The 18,879-nt window shown below is 43.8% G+C and overlaps 1 protein-coding gene and 1 pseudogene across 6 annotated transcripts in view; one reads left to right on the plus strand and one right to left on the minus strand.

Moving 5' to 3' along the window:
- PAK3 (p21 (RAC1) activated kinase 3) overlaps positions 1–18,879 on the minus strand; it is a 267,243-nt gene that overhangs the window by 214,979 nt on the left and 33,385 nt on the right. For 5 of the 6 annotated variants that reach the window (XM_072816518.1, XM_072816519.1, XM_072816517.1 and 2 more), the window contains exon 2: positions 1,856–1,951. The exons of the other annotated variant lie outside the window; for it this stretch is intronic. The gene's annotated coding sequence lies outside the window, so the exon portion shown is untranslated. The remainder of the gene's footprint in view (positions 1–1,855; positions 1,952–18,879) is intronic. 6 annotated transcript variants of the gene reach the window in all.
- LOC140627471 (cell division control protein 42 homolog pseudogene) lies at positions 3,456–4,184 on the plus strand (annotated as a pseudogene).

Here is an 18,879-nt window from a genome sequence, read left to right on the forward strand (position 1 = left end):
GTTAATGGGAAAGATGCTTTCAAACTAGAAAACAATACCATGATCAAGAGGCTTAGAAAAGGTAATGGCAACATTGACTCATCTAAATTTTCAAAGGCCACACTAATCACCAGCATTGGGTCTTTTATGCTTCCTGCGCAGAGAGGAAGAGAGACTGGAAGAGAGAGAAAGAGAGAGAGAGAGAGAGAGAACTCTGCTTTCAAGGGAATTTAACAAATTGTAGGAAGGGATCAAGACTTGAACACAAACAGAAGAAACATAAGACATAATGAGGTAAGTATCCAAGGGGAGGTATAAATATAATCAATAACTGTTACCAGTTATTTAGTACTCAATTTATGCTGAAAACCATGTTGAATGTTTTACGTATGTTCTCACTTCATCTTCACAACTCTATGGAGTAGGTAATATGATCACCCATAATGGTGATGATGATGATGATGGCAGCTAACTTGAAGTGCTTCCTAGTGGCCAGGCATTGGGTTTGGTGCTCTGAAATCTCTTATATAGGTACATCTTCATTCTATAGATGAGGATAACTAGGCCCAGCAAGGAGTGACATATCCAAGATCACAGAGCTGGGCAGGTACAGCGGTGATACTTAAATGCAGCCTTGACTCTCAAGCCCATGCCCTTAAAGTGTTCTAAAAGTTCAGAGGAGGCAGCTCCTACCTTTCTCTGGGAGGTGCACCTGTGCAGGGATGGAACCCCACACACACACCACGGAGGAGGAAAGGTGTGAAGATGAGAAAGGAGGAGCCTATTGAGGCTCAGTAAGTGGCCTTACTTGCCAGAGCTTGTGTGTGATGGGGTATAAGAGCTCGATGGCAAGGCAGTTCTCCTTCCTGTTTTGGCTCTTAACCACCTCACCTACTCCAACCAGGGCAGAGACTCCCATCAAGCCTGTCTGTCACTCAGGGTTTGATCTTGGGGTGCTTCGGTCTTCCAAAGGCCCCCAAAAGCTCCAACAGTTTTAACTTCACTCCAAGGGAAAACAAAGTATAGATTTTCAAACACAAACCCTGGTGAGTAGGGAGTTGGCAGTTCCCCCCTAGTTCTCTCTTAGTAGAAAGTAGCCCTTGGAATTTAGAACATTGACAACTAGATCCAAAAAGGACAGGGAGGATTCAGAAACCAGCACCCAACACAACATCTCAAGCCAGCAAAGAAAGTTCGCCAAGCAACACTACTTGCAACAGCAAAAATTTGCCAATGATGTGAATTCCCCTCGATACAGGATTGATGATATAAATTAGGAAATATCCCCAGGAAAGAACACTAGGTTGTCATTGTAAGGGATGTTCTGACAAAGAAAGACGTTTCCAAAAGATTGTAAGTGAAAAAAAGCAAGTTACACAACATTCTCTATCATATGATACCATGTAAATCACAGATCTGTTTATGCACACCCAAAATCATTAGCCACCATTATCCGGCAGGGTGTTGGCACGAAGAATTACAGAAGGACTCACACTTTCTAATTCATACACTTTGGTATGTTGTTAACACAACAAGCCAATACTACTTTCAGAGTTGGGGGGAAAACCCTAATAGTCTCCATTTTACAACCCAAAAGGTGCTACCTTAGATCATCCTTTATCCACACTGCCTTTTGTAACCACAACATATCTTGGATTCAGCAGTGCATCTGAAGTTGTCTCCTGTAACTTTCTCATGAATGGGCTAAGACAAGACAGCAACGGATTAACCAGATTATAACACGAGTCAAATGGATTGGCAACTGATGAAAGAATTTTACCCAACGCACGGATGACTACCAACAGAAAAGTCTCTAAAGGCCATGGGGCTTTTCCACTTCCATTAATAACTTAGATGACACAGAAAATACACTTACCACGTCTGAAGATGACCCAAAGCTGGCAGGGATATCAAATACGTTGAAGAACAAAGCTGAGATTCAATACAAGCTCAGATGGGCTGGAATACCAAACTAAAATTAAAAAAAAAAAAAGGTAAAATGTGTAAGATAAAGTAAAACTCCTCAATTAAAATTTTGAAAGTCCTTTTTTGTGATGCCAGAGTAAGGGAACCATTACTTGGCAGCAGCTTACATAAAAACAAACAATTCAAAAAAGATCTAGGGGTTTGAGTTGACCCACAGTATAATTTGAGCCAACAGTTAGTTTACTGTCGCTTAATCATTTAGCTGTTAAAAACGGAGCAGAAGTTTAGGGTGTATTAATCAAAGCAGTGTTTCTAGATCCCAGAATAGAAATGTGGCACTGCGATCTCTGCTGTTCCCTCCTGAAGTCTCCTATTCAATTCTAGGCACTACATTTTAAGAAGGTCACTGACAAAGCGGAGCACCTCCAGAGGAGGGTCACGAGAGTGATGAACAGATTTGAAACCATCCCAGAGCAAGAGTGGCTCTTGAAAGGACCAGAGATACGGGGCCGGAAAGAGAGAAAAGTCTGGGGATGCATAGTATCCCCACCTGCCTTCGCATCTCAAATAGTGCTTTCCTATGGAAAGTGGGCACTTTTTCTGGGTTGCTCCTGAGACAGATCTAAGACTACTGCCACCCAGTGGTGGCAAGAAGGCCGACTTTTAGTAAACCTGTCAGAAGGCTTTCTGACCTTGAGAGGCTGAGCGGGATGGTGGGGTGGTACGTACTGTAGGTCAAGGCTGGGTGAACAGAAGCCCAGTAGCAGAATCACATTAACTGGGTCCCTTCCCTCTCTAAAAGGTTCCAATGCTTCCTCCTATTCTCTGTGTCATCACTTCCACTCCGTGTCCTCTGGACCAAAGAGCCTTCTCTCTGCAGTCTATAGAGTGGTTAAGGACAGCTCTGCAAGAACTACCAGGGCTGTTCCCCCTTAGTCCTTATCATGCAAAGCCTGTGGATGCAAAATCCACTGCTTATGGGAGGGCCAAATGGTCAATGGAAGTCAGATCACGTCCCTCCCTGAACAAGATCCTCCCCCATGCCTTTTCCATCTCACTCCCTGTAAATGACAGTCATCACATAAGCCTACAAAGCCCTGAACCAGCCGCCCCTATGACCTCTTTGACATCCTATTACCCTTCTCCTTGTTCGCTCTACTCCTGCCACAGGGCTTCCCAGTTCTTTCTTAAATGCCAAGCATGATCCTAAATCACATCACATCGTGCAACATAACATTTTATATTTTTATTCTATCTCCCTCCATGTGTCTATACATTGCTTAAATGCGGGAATCTGCCTGTCCCATTGTTGCTCGTGAACTCCCACCCCTGGAGCACCAGCCAGCCCACAGGAGGTGCTCAGTAACTGTTCACACAATGATCTCTAAACCCCAAATTCCTGCCATCCTCTTCAGTCTTGATTTCCTTGACAGAGGAGAAATTTCCAATTTAAGAATTGGATCTCGGCAGTGCTGCCAACGCCCTGGAGGAGAAGCTGAGGTCATCATTGAATTTGAAATATTTAAAGTGGATACAAAACTGTTTCAGCAATGCAGACAATTAAGTGCATTGTTGTGGGCAGGGGTGCCATTGGTAAAACATGTCTCCTGATATCCTACACAACAAACAAATTTCCATCTGAGTATGTACTATGTACCAACTGTTTTTGACAAGTATGCAGTCACAGTTATGATTGGTAGAGAGCCATATACCCTTGGACTTTTTGATACTGCAGGGCAAGAGGATTATGACAGATTACGACTGCTGAGTTATCCACAAACAGATGTATTTCTAGTCTGTTTTTCAGTGGTCTCTCCATCCTCATTTGAAAATGTGAAGGAAAAGAGGGTGCCTGAGATAACTCACCACTGTCCAAAGAGACTACTTTCTTGCTTGTTGGGACCCAAATTGATCTCCGAGATGACCCCTATACTATTGAGAAGCTTGCCAAGAACAAACAGAAGCCTATCACTCCAGAGACTGCTGAAAAGCTGGCCCATGACCTGAAGGCGGTCAAGTATGTGGACTGTTTTGCACTCACACAGAAAGGCCTAAAGAATGTATTTCACGAAGCAATATTGGTTCTGGAGCCTCCAGAACTGAAGAAGAGCCTCAGGTGTGCACTGCTATGAACATCTCTCCAGAGCCCTTTCTGCACAACTGGTGTCAGCATTGTACTAAAAGCAATGTTAAATCAAACTAAAGATTAAACATTAAAATTCATTTTTGCAATAATGACAAATGCCCTGCACCTACCCACATGCACTCGTGTGAGACAAGGCCCATAGGTATGGTCCCCCCTTTCTCCTCTCAGTACTAGTTAATTTGAGTAATGGTGTATTGTCAAAAAGTGATTAGTACTAGTTTTTGTTCTGTCGTTTCGAAAAATTTTTTTTTTGTTTAAAAGCAAGGCATGCTTGTAATGACTCTGTAACAGTTGAAACTGCTCCCGGCCTCCATCCACTCTGGAGAATGATCTGGGACATTTAGGGTTTTTTTTCCTTTTTTTGTGGGGGTGGTGGGGTGGTGGTGCAGGAAGTGTGTGTGGGGTTTGTTTTTATTTAGTCATGTTTTTTAAATTCATTAACCATTGGACAGCTCTTAAGGGGAGGAGGACGGATTGATTCCACATTCCACTTCCTAGATCTAGTTTAGAAAACTTATTTCCCACCTGGGGCTCTTAGGAAGGAGTATAGTAAATGCCTCATTTAATAACACACTCCTTTTTTAAAGTTGCCTTTTCTCTCCACCCTTGAGTAGGTCCAGTATTTGATGAAACTCATGAAAGTGGGTGGAACCTATCTTGCCCCTCCTCTTTTCAAGTATGCACTATATATGTGACTGTGACTTTCAAGGAACTTTGCCATTTGCTGAATTTTTTTGAAGTTAATTTCTAACTTCTTTCACGGATAAACGAAGAAAAGTATTGCACGTTTTGAAATACATCAAATAGATTATGTAATTAAAAAACATTTTCCCGGTCAGTCATTTTCTTATATGCTTAGCATAGGTGTCTAGCTTAATAATGTATGATACGGTGTTCCTAGAACACAACTGAAGACCGGGTAAATCAAAGAAATGTGAGAGGTGGCACTAGGAGACAGATGTCTATGGAATGATGCACATCCTCTTTTAAGCTGGGAGGATGGAGACCTGCTTCATGAAGAAGCTGGGGGTGTGGGTGTGGGTGGGGAGAACATTTAACAGCATGGGGACCAGTCAGGGGAATCCCCTTATTTCTGTTTTGCATATGAGGAACCCTAGAGTAGCTAGTTAAGGCTCTCTAGTTTAATAAAAAAAGTCATGGAGTCTTATGAAGACTCTTCACAAGTGTTAATAGGGATTTTATCCACTTATTTTGGTCGCAGTTTCCAATTTTTAAAAATATTTAGGTAATCTTCTCCCCTTCCCCAAATCGTAATTCTTGTAGATTCATTAGTGTTGAACCAATGCTTTCTCATGTCTCAATTCTTTGTATATGCATTCTTTTCAGATGTATTAAACAAACAAAAAAGCCCTTCAAAAAAAAGAATTGGATCTCAAAATAGGCACAAGGACTCGTGTCTCAGTAGTAAGCTTTGGGGTGTCCATGATTTTATGTTCCTCGAGTTCTTGCTGTGCAGCCATATTACATGACGATTACCTGGCTATAGGAGCTGGAGTGGCTGACATCTACTGTGGACATACCCTGTGCCAGACACTTGACTTGAATTCATTCATTGAATCCTTGTCGGCTGCACTGGTAGTATTCCCATTTGGAAGACCAGGAAACTGAGAAATAGGGAGGTGATCTGACTTGGCCAAAGCAATACAACTAACATCAGGCAGGCTCCCACGTGCCCTGACTTCACTGTAAGATAAAAACAGATGATGATGATGATGATGATGATGATGATGATGATGATGATGGCAGCTAGCCCATCTTTAGGACTCACCACGTATCAGGCACGGTGCTAAACGTTTAAAACCTATTGCCACCTGGGGCACCTGGGTGGCTCAGTCGGTTGAGCATCTGTCTTGAGCTCAGGTCATGATCCCAGGGTCCTGGGATAGAGTCCTGAATTGGGCTCCCTGCTCAGCAGGGAGTCTGCTTCTTTTTCTTTTTCTCCCTCTGTCACCTCTTCACTCGCTTTCTCTCTCTCTCTCTCTCTCTCTCTTTCTCTCTCTCTCAAATAAATAAATACATACAATCTTAACTAAATAAAAAAATGAAACACATCACCATCTTGCATGCTCAGAATAGCCCTATGAAGTGGGAACTGTTGTCAGGGCCATTTTACAGTACTAGGCTCTCCTGTCGTGTCATCACCCACACCCACCATCCCACTTGGACTCTTCTTTGGTTTCATGAAAGGCATGTTTTGACTCTGTCTTCTGGCCTCATGGAGAAGCTGGAGCAGCGATCATCTGTCGGGTACTACTTGAACCCTCTACTCCATGCAGATCATCCCACAATCAGCCCTTTCCACCATATTCTCTCTCACTGTATAGTCTGTACATTTCACTCAGGCCTGGTCATTTCCAGCTTTGCAGCGCTGGCTCTTTCCACTCACATATGTCGCCCTTTGTCTGACTTACCCTATAACTTATGAAAGGTAGCTAGGCCTTAATCTCCTCGAGTTGCCCTGAGCAAATGGTACATGGTATTCGCTTGCACATAGTAGGTGCTTAATAATGATTCTTGTAATAATGATTACAATTCGTGATTTTGTAAAAATACTATGCCCTCACCGTTGTAACATGTTCTCTTCAAAGGGCACTCATATGTATTATCTCGGTTTTACCTCACAGTAGCCCTGGGAGATAAGAAAGGCAAATTGTATTTCTCTCAGTTTTACAGTGAAGGAAATTGAGGACCAAGGAGGTTAAATAAGTTGTCTCAGGGCATGCTGAGTCCCGCCCTCTGGACTCTGAGCCCCAGATTCTTTGCACTAGACCACACAAATTCTACCCGAGAGCCCTGCTGGCTGGGAGTAATGCTAATAACACTGTACTATAAAGACCCTGTCTTGATTCTATCACTGGAGCAAAAGTAATAAAGAACACAGCAAGAGGCAATATCCATGGTTGAGATGGGGAAGGCAGGGAAATTCATACACTCTGTGGTGAGAAGTGCCTGGGGCTTATCAGATGGGTGGTGATGACTCTGTTATGTTCTTTGTGAGGAGGGCTCTGGGACTGAACCGAAGGCTGGCCTCTACACAGGGCAGCTGAGCTCTTCCCTCAGCAGAAGAGAGGCAGCCTCACAGGCAGCAGGGGAGCTATGAGAGAGCGCTGGGAAGCAAGAGAGCTGGGTTCAAGGTCCAGCTCCGCTATAAGTTAGCGTGTGACCATGGGGCAAGTACCTAACCTGAGGCTGCACTTCCTTAATAGAAAACAGCAATTTTCAAGACTTCAAGTGGCCCAACTGTCCACAGATCTATGACAGAGGTCCCAAACTGGTGATCCGAGGACCGAATCTGCATCACAGACATATTTCCTTTGGCCTATATAGTGTTGGTATTTTTTTTTCTTTTTGATCTGGTGACCAACACATTTACGTAAATGTTTGGATTTCCGGGCTCTCCAGAAAAATCAGAAGATCTAGCCACATTTAAAATTTGGACGACTCGGGATCCCTGGGTGGCGCAGCGGTTTGGCGCCTGCCTTTGGCCCAGGGCGCGATCCTGGAGACCCGGGATCGAATCCCACGTCGGGCTCCCGGTGCATGGAGCCTGCTTCTCCCTCTGCCTGTGTCTCTGCCTCTCTCTCTCTCTCTCTCTCTCTGTGTGACTATCATAAATAAATAAAAATTAAAAAAAAAATAAAAAAAAATAAAAAAAATAAAATTTGGACGACTCAAGACGCCTGGGTGGCTCAGTGGTCAAGCATGTGCCTTTGGTTCAGGGCATGATCCTGGAGTCCTAGGATCGAGTTCCACATCCGGCTCCCCACAGGGAGCTTGCTTCTCTCTCTGCCTATATCCCTGCCTCTCTCTTTGTGTCTCTCATGAATAAATAAAAATGTTTAACATGTGGAAGACTTCACATAAAATTTGATTTCCAGTTCTTCCCCCCCCCCCCAAAAAAAAAGATCTGGATGTATGGGATTATTTTTCTCATTGTGTTTATTATTTACAACATGGTGTGTTAGGTTGTGATAAGCACCATGGGGAAAATATAAAGAAGATGGAGGGTTCTGAAGTGGTAGGGGTAGGCGGATCCTGCACGGCCTACAGTTTATAGAGGGTGGTCTGAGAAGGCCTTGCTGGGGAGGTGACCTCATCCCTATATGATGGAAGTGTGCTGGAGCCCTGGAGTGACTGCTCCTTTTGGAGGGAGCACGGCCATTCCTTTTCTGTTTTTTTGATACAGGTCACCACTTCTAAATTTATTTCCGGAGCAGTAGGTAATAATTGGCAGCTTGAAAAACACTGCTCTAGACCATTGGTTCCCAAATTTGGCCCCACATCAAAATTCCAAAGGAAGACATACATATTCTTATGCTCCATTCCAAACCTATGGAATCAGAATTTCTTGAGGATGAGGCCTAGAAAGGTTTAGGAGTGCTACTATCTTCAACACACCAAGTGAGGAGTCAAAAGACACTGATGTGGGTTGGCATGCAGTGAAACAAATTTATGCAATTTCACAAAGGCAAAAAAAGGGTTTCAAATGCTAAAATGAATATCAAAGTCTGGGAGAAGGAGAGGTGCCTGGGTGGCTCGGTCGGTTGAGCGTCTGACTCTTGATTTCAGTTCAGATCATGATCTCAGGGTCACGAGATCAAGTCCCACATGGGGGCTCCCCACTCATCAGGGAGTCTGCTTGAGATTCTCTCCCTCTCTCTCCCTCTGTCCCTCCACCCTCTCTTAAATAAGTAAATAAAGAAAATCTTCAGAAATAAAGTCTGGGAGAAGGCAGAAAGCTAAGTGTGTGTACAAAGTGCTCACTAATCAAGAACAACTGAACACCCCAATAAACCCAGATAAGTTTTCTGTCTAATGGGGTCAATGCAGTTAGCCTGATACCTGTAGCAATACCCTCACTTGCCCTTCATCTCAGGTCAGGCCCATTACAAGGTATTAAAACTCATTCTAATTAGAGAACAAACCAATTCTGTCGACCCTAGCATAGCAGAAGATAGATGGAGAGAGAAGAGAAATGGATCCTACTCCATTATCTCACTGGTCATTTCTTCTTGTCTGAGCTGGGACTTGCCAGGTTATTTCTCTGGACACCAGTGTCTCCAAATGGAAGATTGCGTTCTGTGTGGTATTTCAAATACTTTTCACCATGACTTACAGTAAGAAATACATCTGCCATGCATACAGCATACATTACTGAATTATATATATAAGCATACGGCAAACATTTCTGAAGCAATACTTAACCCTTACCGTGTGCAGTGCACACTGCTTTTTCCTATTGCATTCCTTTTCTGTTTTTTAATGCAGGTCACCACTCGCTAAATTGATTTCCCAAGCAGTAGGTAATAATTGGCAGCTTGAAAAACTACTGCTCTAGACCATTGGTTCCCAAATCTGGCCCCACATCAGAATCCCTTGGAGTCCCTGTTACATGCAGTGTTACACTCCATTCCAAACCTATGGAAGCAAAATGTCTTGGGGATGAGGTCCAGAAACATATATATTTTACCAAGGACTAGCCATGCACTGGCATTAAGGAATCCCAGTTCTCCTTGGCACACAGAAGTAGCATCACTAACAATAATAATTATTATCAAAAGTCTGCCCCATGCTAGTGCTGCTGGCATCTAGCTTTCCACTGATTATTTAACTCATATCTTCACAACAACCCACTTTACAGATGAGAAAAGAGGCTGAGAGAGGTTCGGTAAGCTGCTGAAAGACATACACGCAGACAGTTTAAGGAAGTGGTAGGGCTGTGACTCATGGGAGATCTGTTCCTGTCTTTCCTGACTCTTTCCACCCTCTCTCCTCATTAATTCCAGGGACTTTAGACCTCTCTTGGAATGTTCTTTACCAATTCAAATTCCAGGTTATACACCAAGATGTCCAACCACCAGAGGCAAAGAGCACACTTAAAACAACAATAATACTTTGCATTCATATGTGGTTTTAACTGTTTCCAAATAAATGTGTGTCTGTTTTCTCCACACTTATACCTTCTGGCTATCCTGTGAGGCAGGAGAGGTGGATTAAAAAAAACAGAGACCAAAGTGGGCAAGTGACAGATTCCTAGGCCTCACAAATTCACAGCCAAGCTTGTATCACTCTGATTCCCGCAGCCAGGGTCTACTGGCTATACTTAGGCTAGCTTTTTCCTGAGCTCCCAGCTTCACTGTTTCAAGTCTACCTTCCTTTAAGGCAGGAGAGGAAGGGATGGCTTGCTTTCTGCCTCCCACCCTACAGGATTAACATCCAGTTCTGAAAGGAGCACATTCTGTATACATACTGCCTGAGGGGCAGGTTGCCCCGAACCTCCTCCACACCACTATGCTGAGGACTGGCTGCATTTCTATTTTTGCCATGCAATTTGTAAAAAGCTCTGTACTGTGCTTCAAAGAAAAATAACGGATTCCATGATGAAAGAAAAAGGCCCTATCCCTCCCACAGAGGTTAAATACAACCAGCTACTAGTGAAGCAGCGTTTGAAAGTCTCTGCTGAGTAAAATATTGAGTGCCCACAGAAAACCTAGGTGGTGGATTGGACCAATCTTGACCATGGCAGAAGGAGCTGGAGGGATGAATGACCCTCATTTAGCCTCCTCAGCTGAAGCCCTCCCTCTGTTGAGAACAACCCCTCTGTTTCTGCCACAGAGAGGCTTGTTGTTTGTAATGTGTATATATTTATATGACAAATGACTAGCTATTTATCAAACACTATATCGATTCTAACATTTTTCTTCGCCCTTTTCCCTTGACAATGCAGGTCATTCTGTCTCTCCCCTTAACAGCTCCCGAGGCAAATCTAACACACACACACACACACACACACACACACACACACACACACAGAGTAGTGATGGATGCTTGGTGAAAATAAAAGCAAAACATCCTTCTGGAGGCCTCAGTCTTTCTGTCTAGCAAGTAAGTGGGTTGAACAAAATGCTCTATTAGGTATTTTCTTTGGTCCTAGGATTCTGATATAATAATTTAGGGAAAGTCCCAAGTATAGCCCACAAACCTGTGCTTCAGGCTCTGAGCTCCAAGGGGGCAAACTAACTTCAAATTGTGTTTTAAACAGTTATCTTTTGTTAAACGGTGTCTAAAATGTGGGTTAAAGGGGAAAAAAATTGTATTATGCCCCTGAGCCAGCCGACATCTTAACGACGAGGATTACTCTGCCTTTTGCCTCTCCTGCTTTAGTTTTCATTTATTGTTCCCGTGGTCAGGGCTGCAAAGCCCATCTTGTCAGTTGCTCCTCCCCGTCCCGCCTTGTCAATTTCTTTTCCGGGTGTGAAGGCGGGTCGCACAATCCAACCCTCTACCAGCTGAGGTTTCCCCCGCAGAGCTTCAAGTTAATGCCATTCGCACCTCAGTGGAAGTGCTCCGGAAGTGTCAGAAAAAAATTGGAAGAAGTGTTAAATTTGCTTTGTGACTGCAATTCCCTTTTAGTTCGGTGAGGCTGGCTGAGGATTTGATGGGTTTTATAGATTTCAATATCAAGAAAGTACAAAATAGCTCAGCTTTTTAATTTACATTGTCAATCACCGAAGTGCCTCCTGCCCCCGTGGGGCCGCTAACTAGATCCGTGCTTGCTGCTGCTTGCCAACTAGGCGGCACTCCCTCTCCTACCTGCTTCACAGGGCTGGGTTCAAGACCACCAGAGTGTGCAAGGGAATTGCTCCCCAGGCACTACCAAGAAAGAAACTGGAGGAAATGAGTATTTTCACTCTTCCACGGTACAGCAGATAGACTCTGGTCAAACTGCTGGAGTTTAAATTCAAGTTACTGAATCTCCTGGGTCTCCGTTTGCTCATCGTGGGACAGGAATAATACAAGGTTATACTTCATAAGGTGGCTGAGGAGATGAATCGGGTGAAGTGCTGAGAACAGTGACCACCGCATGTTAATATCGAAATAACTGCTGGCTAGGCTCACTACCATTCCTCCTTGCCAAACCAGTCTTGCAGCTTTCTGATGTGTAACAGTCTGCATTTTCTGGCCATCTCAATTCACCTGAGGATGTGTATGCACACTATAGAGATGGGGCTGAGCTGAGAGTTTCATCTTAGAGCCCTTCAGGTGGGTCCAATGTGCCCATTGTCCTGTTCATCTATTTATTCAGTCAGCAAATATTTACTGACCGCCTGATATATAGTAGGCGCTGCATAAGTGATGAAAATACATGAGTGAATGAGCCAAAGTCCCCACTTAATAAAGCTAATGCTCCAGCAGGGGATGCAGGCTCTGGATAGACAAAAAAAAAAAAAAAAAAAAAAATTACGGTGAAAGAGACAGGAAGGGGCTTGTGTGTTCCAGGGACAAAAAGTCAGTGTGGCTGGGATTAGGAGCGGGGCATGAGAGACCTGAGGCTGCAGAAGAAGGCAGGGGCAAGATCGTTCGAGATTTGTGGGCTAGGTAAGGAGTTCTGTCTTCCTCCTAAGAACATTGGGAAATAGGGCAGCCCAGGTGGCTCAGTGGTTTAGCGCCTCCTTCCACCCAGGACGTGATCCTGGAGACCCGGGATCGAGTCCCACGTCGGGATCCCTGCATGGAGCCTGCTTCTCCTTCTGCCTGTGTCTCTGCCTCTATCTGTGTGTGTGTGTGTATCTCATGAATGATTGAATAAAATCGTTTTTTTTTTAATTTTTTTTTATTTATTTATGATAGTCACAGAGAGAGAGAGAGAGAGGCAGAGACACAGGCAGAGGGAGAAGCAGGCTCCATGCACCGGGAGCCTGATGTGGGATTCGATCCCGGGTCTCCAGGATCGCGCCCTGGGCCAAAGGCAGGCGCCAAACCGCTGCGCCACCCAGGGATCCCGATTGAATAAAATCTTAAAAAAAAAAGGACATTGGGAAATAAATGAAAGGTTTCCACCAAAGGATGGATACATTTGAATGTTTGATAAGGTTCTTAATGACTGTTAGGTGCAGTTGAGATTGTAGGGGGCAGGGCTGCCACTATCTGATACGATGTCTTTGTGAGCATTACAAAAAGATGCCCCTTCCTCAAGTTAAAAACAAAACAAGCAAAAATAGGTGAGTCTTTTAGTGTACAGCCTAAACAGCTTTATGTCCTGCCCTGGGGAGTTTGCCAGAGTCCTGGCAGGCAGTAGCCTTGGCTGTGTGTGCCCACTTTTTTTTCCTTTATGCATTTCTTGCCACGGGAATACTTGTACCATCAAGAGGACTTTGCACCCCATTGTTCCACCACTGCTCCCCAACCAGAAGTGATACCTGTGGGTGGGAGGGATGGTATTATAGACTGTGAGAGCATTGGGTGGTCAGTAAGAGAAGTGAACTCAGGGAACACCCAGGGCTTGGGCGAGACAGCACCCACTTATGTGTGTCACTGTGTGTGTATGCATGTGTGTATGAGTGCACATGCATGTTCTCCAGAGTCTGTGCATGACCCTGTGCACTGGTACAGGTTTATGTGGAAACAGGCTCTCTTCCTATGCTCTCAGACTTGGAGCCAAGAAGAGCAGAATGCGTCTACCCATCTGCACACTCTCTTATGTAAGTTGGTATGTGTCTGTGATAAAAATGGCACATCCATAGCTATAGTGCCCTTCCATAGTGTACAACCTGAACATCCATGTGTGGCAACCCTGGCAGCAAAAGTTGATACAAGGAGATTGGTTAGGAGGCAGTTACATTGGTCCAGGAGAGATATGATGGCTCACACCAAGTAACAGAGCTGAGGAGGTGGTGAGAAATTGGCAAAATCAGGATATATTTTGAAGGTAGGTCCATAGGATTTGCTGGTGGCTAGGAGTTTACCTGTGAGGGAATGAGGGGAACTGAGGATAATGACTAGAGGCTTGACTGAAGCAACCAGGTGAAAGGTAGTGCCATTTACTAGGTGGAACAGACAGAAAGAAGAACACTGTAGGAGAAAAATCACAAGTCCTTCTTCAGGCAGTTTGCATCAACTCCAGCTGTCCACCTAAGTGGCAGATCTATCAGTTCCAGTGTCTTTAAGCTCCTTCCCACTGAGGATCTCAAAGCCCTCTGGAAAATCTGTAATCCCTGATACGTATCTTTGCCTCAGTGGGTTACTTTCTCTGTCTCTTTGACCTGGGATGAAATAATGATTGCAAATTTTTCCTACCAGTTTTTCAAGATTCCTTATTTATTTACAGGATTCTGATGCCTCTCATACAATCTCAACCTTTCTCTCTCTCGTGCTCACACACAGACACAGATGCACACACATACACACACTCCATTTCCAAAGGTCCCTTTCTGAGATTGCTTTTTATCGAAACCCCAAAACTTTCCTCTTTAGGGAGTTCACCTTCGTTCAAGGTCAGGAATTCTCCATCTGCCCCCACCCCCAGGCTGCCCAGACACCTGCCATTTCACCAAACCCTCTCCCCAGTATGGGGGGAAAAAGGTCCTTGGAGCATGGAGCAGAGCCAAGTGAGTGGAGAAAATGAACCAAGTACTGAGAAATTAAAGTCATGCTGACAAGGGCGTGGGGAAGGGAATTAATCAGGAAATCTTAAGGTGGTTATGGTCTCATTGATTGCATTAACATCTAGCCGCAGAAGACAACAGATTGATTAGGGCCACAGTGGCAGCGAGGAAGAGGGGACAGAATTAAGCTAAAAGTGTAGCGCCCAGGGCCATATCCTCCATACAGAGAATTAATGCCATCATGCGAAGTCCAATCTCCTTATTTCCTGGCCTGGCACATTCCCATAGAACCCACTTCTTCCCTGGACATACGCCAGGCAGCCTAGGCACCACACACTTCACAAACATCAACTGTCTCCCCGAGCACTGTGCCCATCCTCCCCACTAGATTGTGCTATCCCTCTCCCCCAAATATCCCTTTCCTGGGCTGGCCTAGGGGAGGCCTCTGATGAATGAGCCACTACTAGTGATCCAGGCAGGTGTGTGGGGTCTGCCCTTGCACCATCAGTGCCAGCTCTCTCACTTCCGGTGCCTTCCTCTAAAACTGCCCATATTGGCACAATTGGAAAAAAAAAAGTCCTCCCTTTCCGGGGATAGGTGGTGGGCTTGCCTTCCCTCAGTGAAAGAACATGCCATGTTAGCCTGGCCTCATTCTGGCCAGCAAAACATGGTAATCCGAACTGCATGGGCCCTAATCCAGATGAGCACATGAAAGAAAATAGCAATCAATAGCAACAACCATGGCTCTAATTTCTTTTCTTCAGCTTTAGCCATGTGCTAAGCGATGGGCTAAGCACTTTATATGGCTGATCTCATTCAGTCCTCGAAGCAAGGCAGGTGTGATTAGCATCATCGTTTTAGAGCTGAGGAAACTGAGGTGCAGAGACATTAAGGGAACTGTTTATGGTAACACAGTTAGAAATGTGCAAAACCACAATTTTAAACCCGGGCCAGTCCAACTTCAGAGCAAGCGTGCATCACTACCCGGGTGTGTGGTGGTGAACCTAGAAACATCCCTCTACATTTCCATCCTCTTTCTTCCCTTTGTAGTAGGTGCAAGAATCTCCAAAACCATTGTGATGACTCCCAACACTCCGGCTTCAGCCCTGACCTCTCTCTTCAACTTGAATCTTCAGCCAACTTCTCTCTGCTGATGGACCCTATTAACTCAAACTTCTCTAAAACTTTTTTTTCCCTCCCAATGAGCTCTCCCTCTAGATTTGCCTCTCTCTGTCCATATTATCCCAATTTTCAAGCTCCTAACTTTAGAACCATCCCCAACTCTTCTCTCTGACCACATCTATCCAAGAAAGTACCAAATTGTGGTGATTTTTCTCTTCTTCCATTTCAAATGTTACTTACATACCTTTTGGCTCACTAAAATACACACACACACACACACACACACACACAAACTTCTTATCCCACAAGTTCCCATGGGTCAGAAGTCCAGGCACAGTATGCCTGAATCAGGGACTCACTGGGCTGAAATCAAGGTGTCAGTGATGGTTGTGATTCTCATGTGAAGCTGTTAATATAAAACATAAAAGTAGAGTACAAAGAATGTCCATCTGCCCTTCACTCACATTTCCCAAATATTAACATTTTTCATTTGCTTCATCCTTTGCTTTCTGTTCCTAGTTATATATACACATGCTATTTTTTTTCCTGAACCATTTGAGGGTAAGCTGTAAACATCATGCCCCTCTATCCCTAAATAATTCAGTGTATATTTCCTAAAAAACAAGGGTGTTCTCTTACATAAGCCATCGTACAGCTATCAAAACCGGGAAGCTGGGCAGCCCGGGTGGCTCAGCAGTTTAGCGCCGCCTTCAGCCCAGGGCCTGATCCTAGAGACCCGGGATCGAGTCCCACGTCAGGCTCCCTGCATGGAGCCTGCTTCTCCCTCTGCCTGTGTCTCTGCCTTTCTCTCTCTCTCTCTCTGTCTCTCATGAATAAATACATAAAATCTTAAAAAAAAGAAGCAAAACCGGGAAGTTAATATTGACATAACACTACTAAATAATAAAAAGACTTCTGTCAAATTTCACGAATATCCCAATAACATATTTTAGAATGACAATAACAAATGTATCTGGTATAGGACTTAAACATAGATCAATCCTTGAATTTAGTTATCATGTCTCTTTAGTCTCTTTCTCTCTTTCTCTTTTAAAGATTTTATTTATTCATGAGAGAGAGGCAGAGACATAGGCAGAGAAGGAAGCAGGCTCCCTGTGGGGAGCCCTATGTAGGATTCAATTCCAGGACCCTGGGATCACAACCTGAGCCAAAGTTAGACTTTTTTTTTTTTGAGCTCAACCACTGAGCCACCCAAGGGCCCTCTAGTCTCTTTTCATTGGAAGCAATCCCTCAGTCTTGTCTTTCACGACCTTAACATTTTTAAAAAATACACTGGCTTCTGGCTTTATCTCATAGCAGAAAGAAGAGCAGACTACTCCATGACTTCCTAACTACAGAGTCATAGAATGTGGAAGGAACCTAAAAATGAACTACTCCCCTGAGTCCCAGACTGTTTCCAAGCACTCCTCAAAATTTTGCCCATATAATTTACCCAACGTTTTTCTTTAAATTGGTTCACTTTTTAAACTTAATGACTATGGTAGGCAAAATTCCGAATATGACCCCCCACACACCCAATCATCCTGGCTTTTTGTAAAATTCCCTCCTCTCTGAGTGCGGAGAGTTATATATACAATCGACAATATGATGAGAAATCACTACAATGATTATATTATATAGCAAAAGGGAGATGATCCGGGTGGCCTTAATCTTTTTTTCAAGATTTATTTATTTATTTATTTATTTATTTGAGCAAGAGAGAGAGCAGACACATACAAAGAAGTGGGGGAAGGGTAGAGGGAGAGAATCTTTAAGCAGACTCCCAGCTGCACATGAAGCCTGCTGCAGGGCTTAATCCCATGATCTCGGGACCCATGAGATCGTGACCTGAACTGAAACCAAGAGTCAGATGCCTAACCAACTGAGCCATCCAGGCACTCACAGGTGGGCTGAATCTAATAATATGAATACTTTACTTATTTATTAAGATTTTATTTATTTATTCGTGAGAGACACACACACACACACAGAGACAGAGACACAGGCAGAGAGAGAAGCAGGCTCCATGCAGGGAGCCCAATGTGGCACTCGATCCCGGGACTCCAGGACCACATTCTGGGCCGAAAGCAGGCACTAAACCGCTGAGCCATCCAGGGATCCCCCCATATGAATGCTTTAATAGCAGTTTTCTCTAGCTAGTGGACAGAGAGGAAGTTAGAGTTATTTGAAGCATGAGGATCTGACCTGCCCGCTGACTCTGAATATGGATGGGCCACATAACAGAGTGTAGCAAGTGACCTCTAGGAGCAGAGAGTGACCCCAGGCCGACAACCAGCAAGGAAATGGGGACTTAGACATATACCCCAAGAAAGTGATTTCTGCCAAAAAGCTGAATGAACTTGGAATTAAAGCCATCTGCACAACCACCAGATAAGAGCCTGGCCCAGGGGACACCTTATTCAGAAAACCCTATTAAGTGTACCAGGACTTCTGATCTACAGAACAGAATGAAAATGAAAATACAACAGGATACACTGAAAATCAACTTGGCAAGGGCTACATGAGAAAAATGCTATGGTTATGCCAGTTGAGGCAGGAAAGCATTTGACAGTATCCAACATCCTTTCATGATTAAAAACAAAACTCTCAGAAAACTAGGATTAGGGGAGAACTTCTTCAAGTTGACAAAGAACATCTACAAAAACAAAAAAATCAAGAAACAAGACTCCCACAACTACCGAATCAGACCAAGCGATATCTAAAAAGGATTATACACCATGACCAACTAGGATTTATTCCAGGAGTCAGAATTAGAAAAATCAACTAATGTAATATACTACTTCAGTAGAGTAAGGTACAAAGCCACGTATTCATTTAAATAGATACAGGAAAAAAGCATTTGACAAAATTTAACACCCTCTCATCAAAACACTCAAGAGACTATAAATAGAAAGGAACTTGCTCAACCTAGTAAAGAACATCTATAACCCATAATAACCCACAGCTAACACCATACTTAATAGAGAAAGACTAAAGGCTTTTCCCCTAAGATCTGGAGTAAGATAAAACTGTCCACCATTGCCAATTCTAGTCAACATTATACTGCAGGTTCTAGTCAAGGCAATTAGGCAAGAAAATTTTTTTAAAGGCATCCCAATTGGAAAAGAAGAAGTAAACTCTATCTGATCACAGATGACATTATCTGCATCTAGAAAATTCTAAGGAATCCACAAAAAAAAAACAAAAACAAATTAGAACTAATGAACTAGCTCTGCAAGGTTGCAAAACACAAGATCAATATAAAGAATAATTTTATTTCCACACAGTAGCAATAAGCAA

This window comes from Canis lupus, chromosome X, assembly GCF_048164855.1.
Source record: "Canis lupus baileyi chromosome X, mCanLup2.hap1, whole genome shotgun sequence".
NCBI lineage: Eukaryota > Metazoa > Chordata > Mammalia > Carnivora > Canidae > Canis > Canis lupus.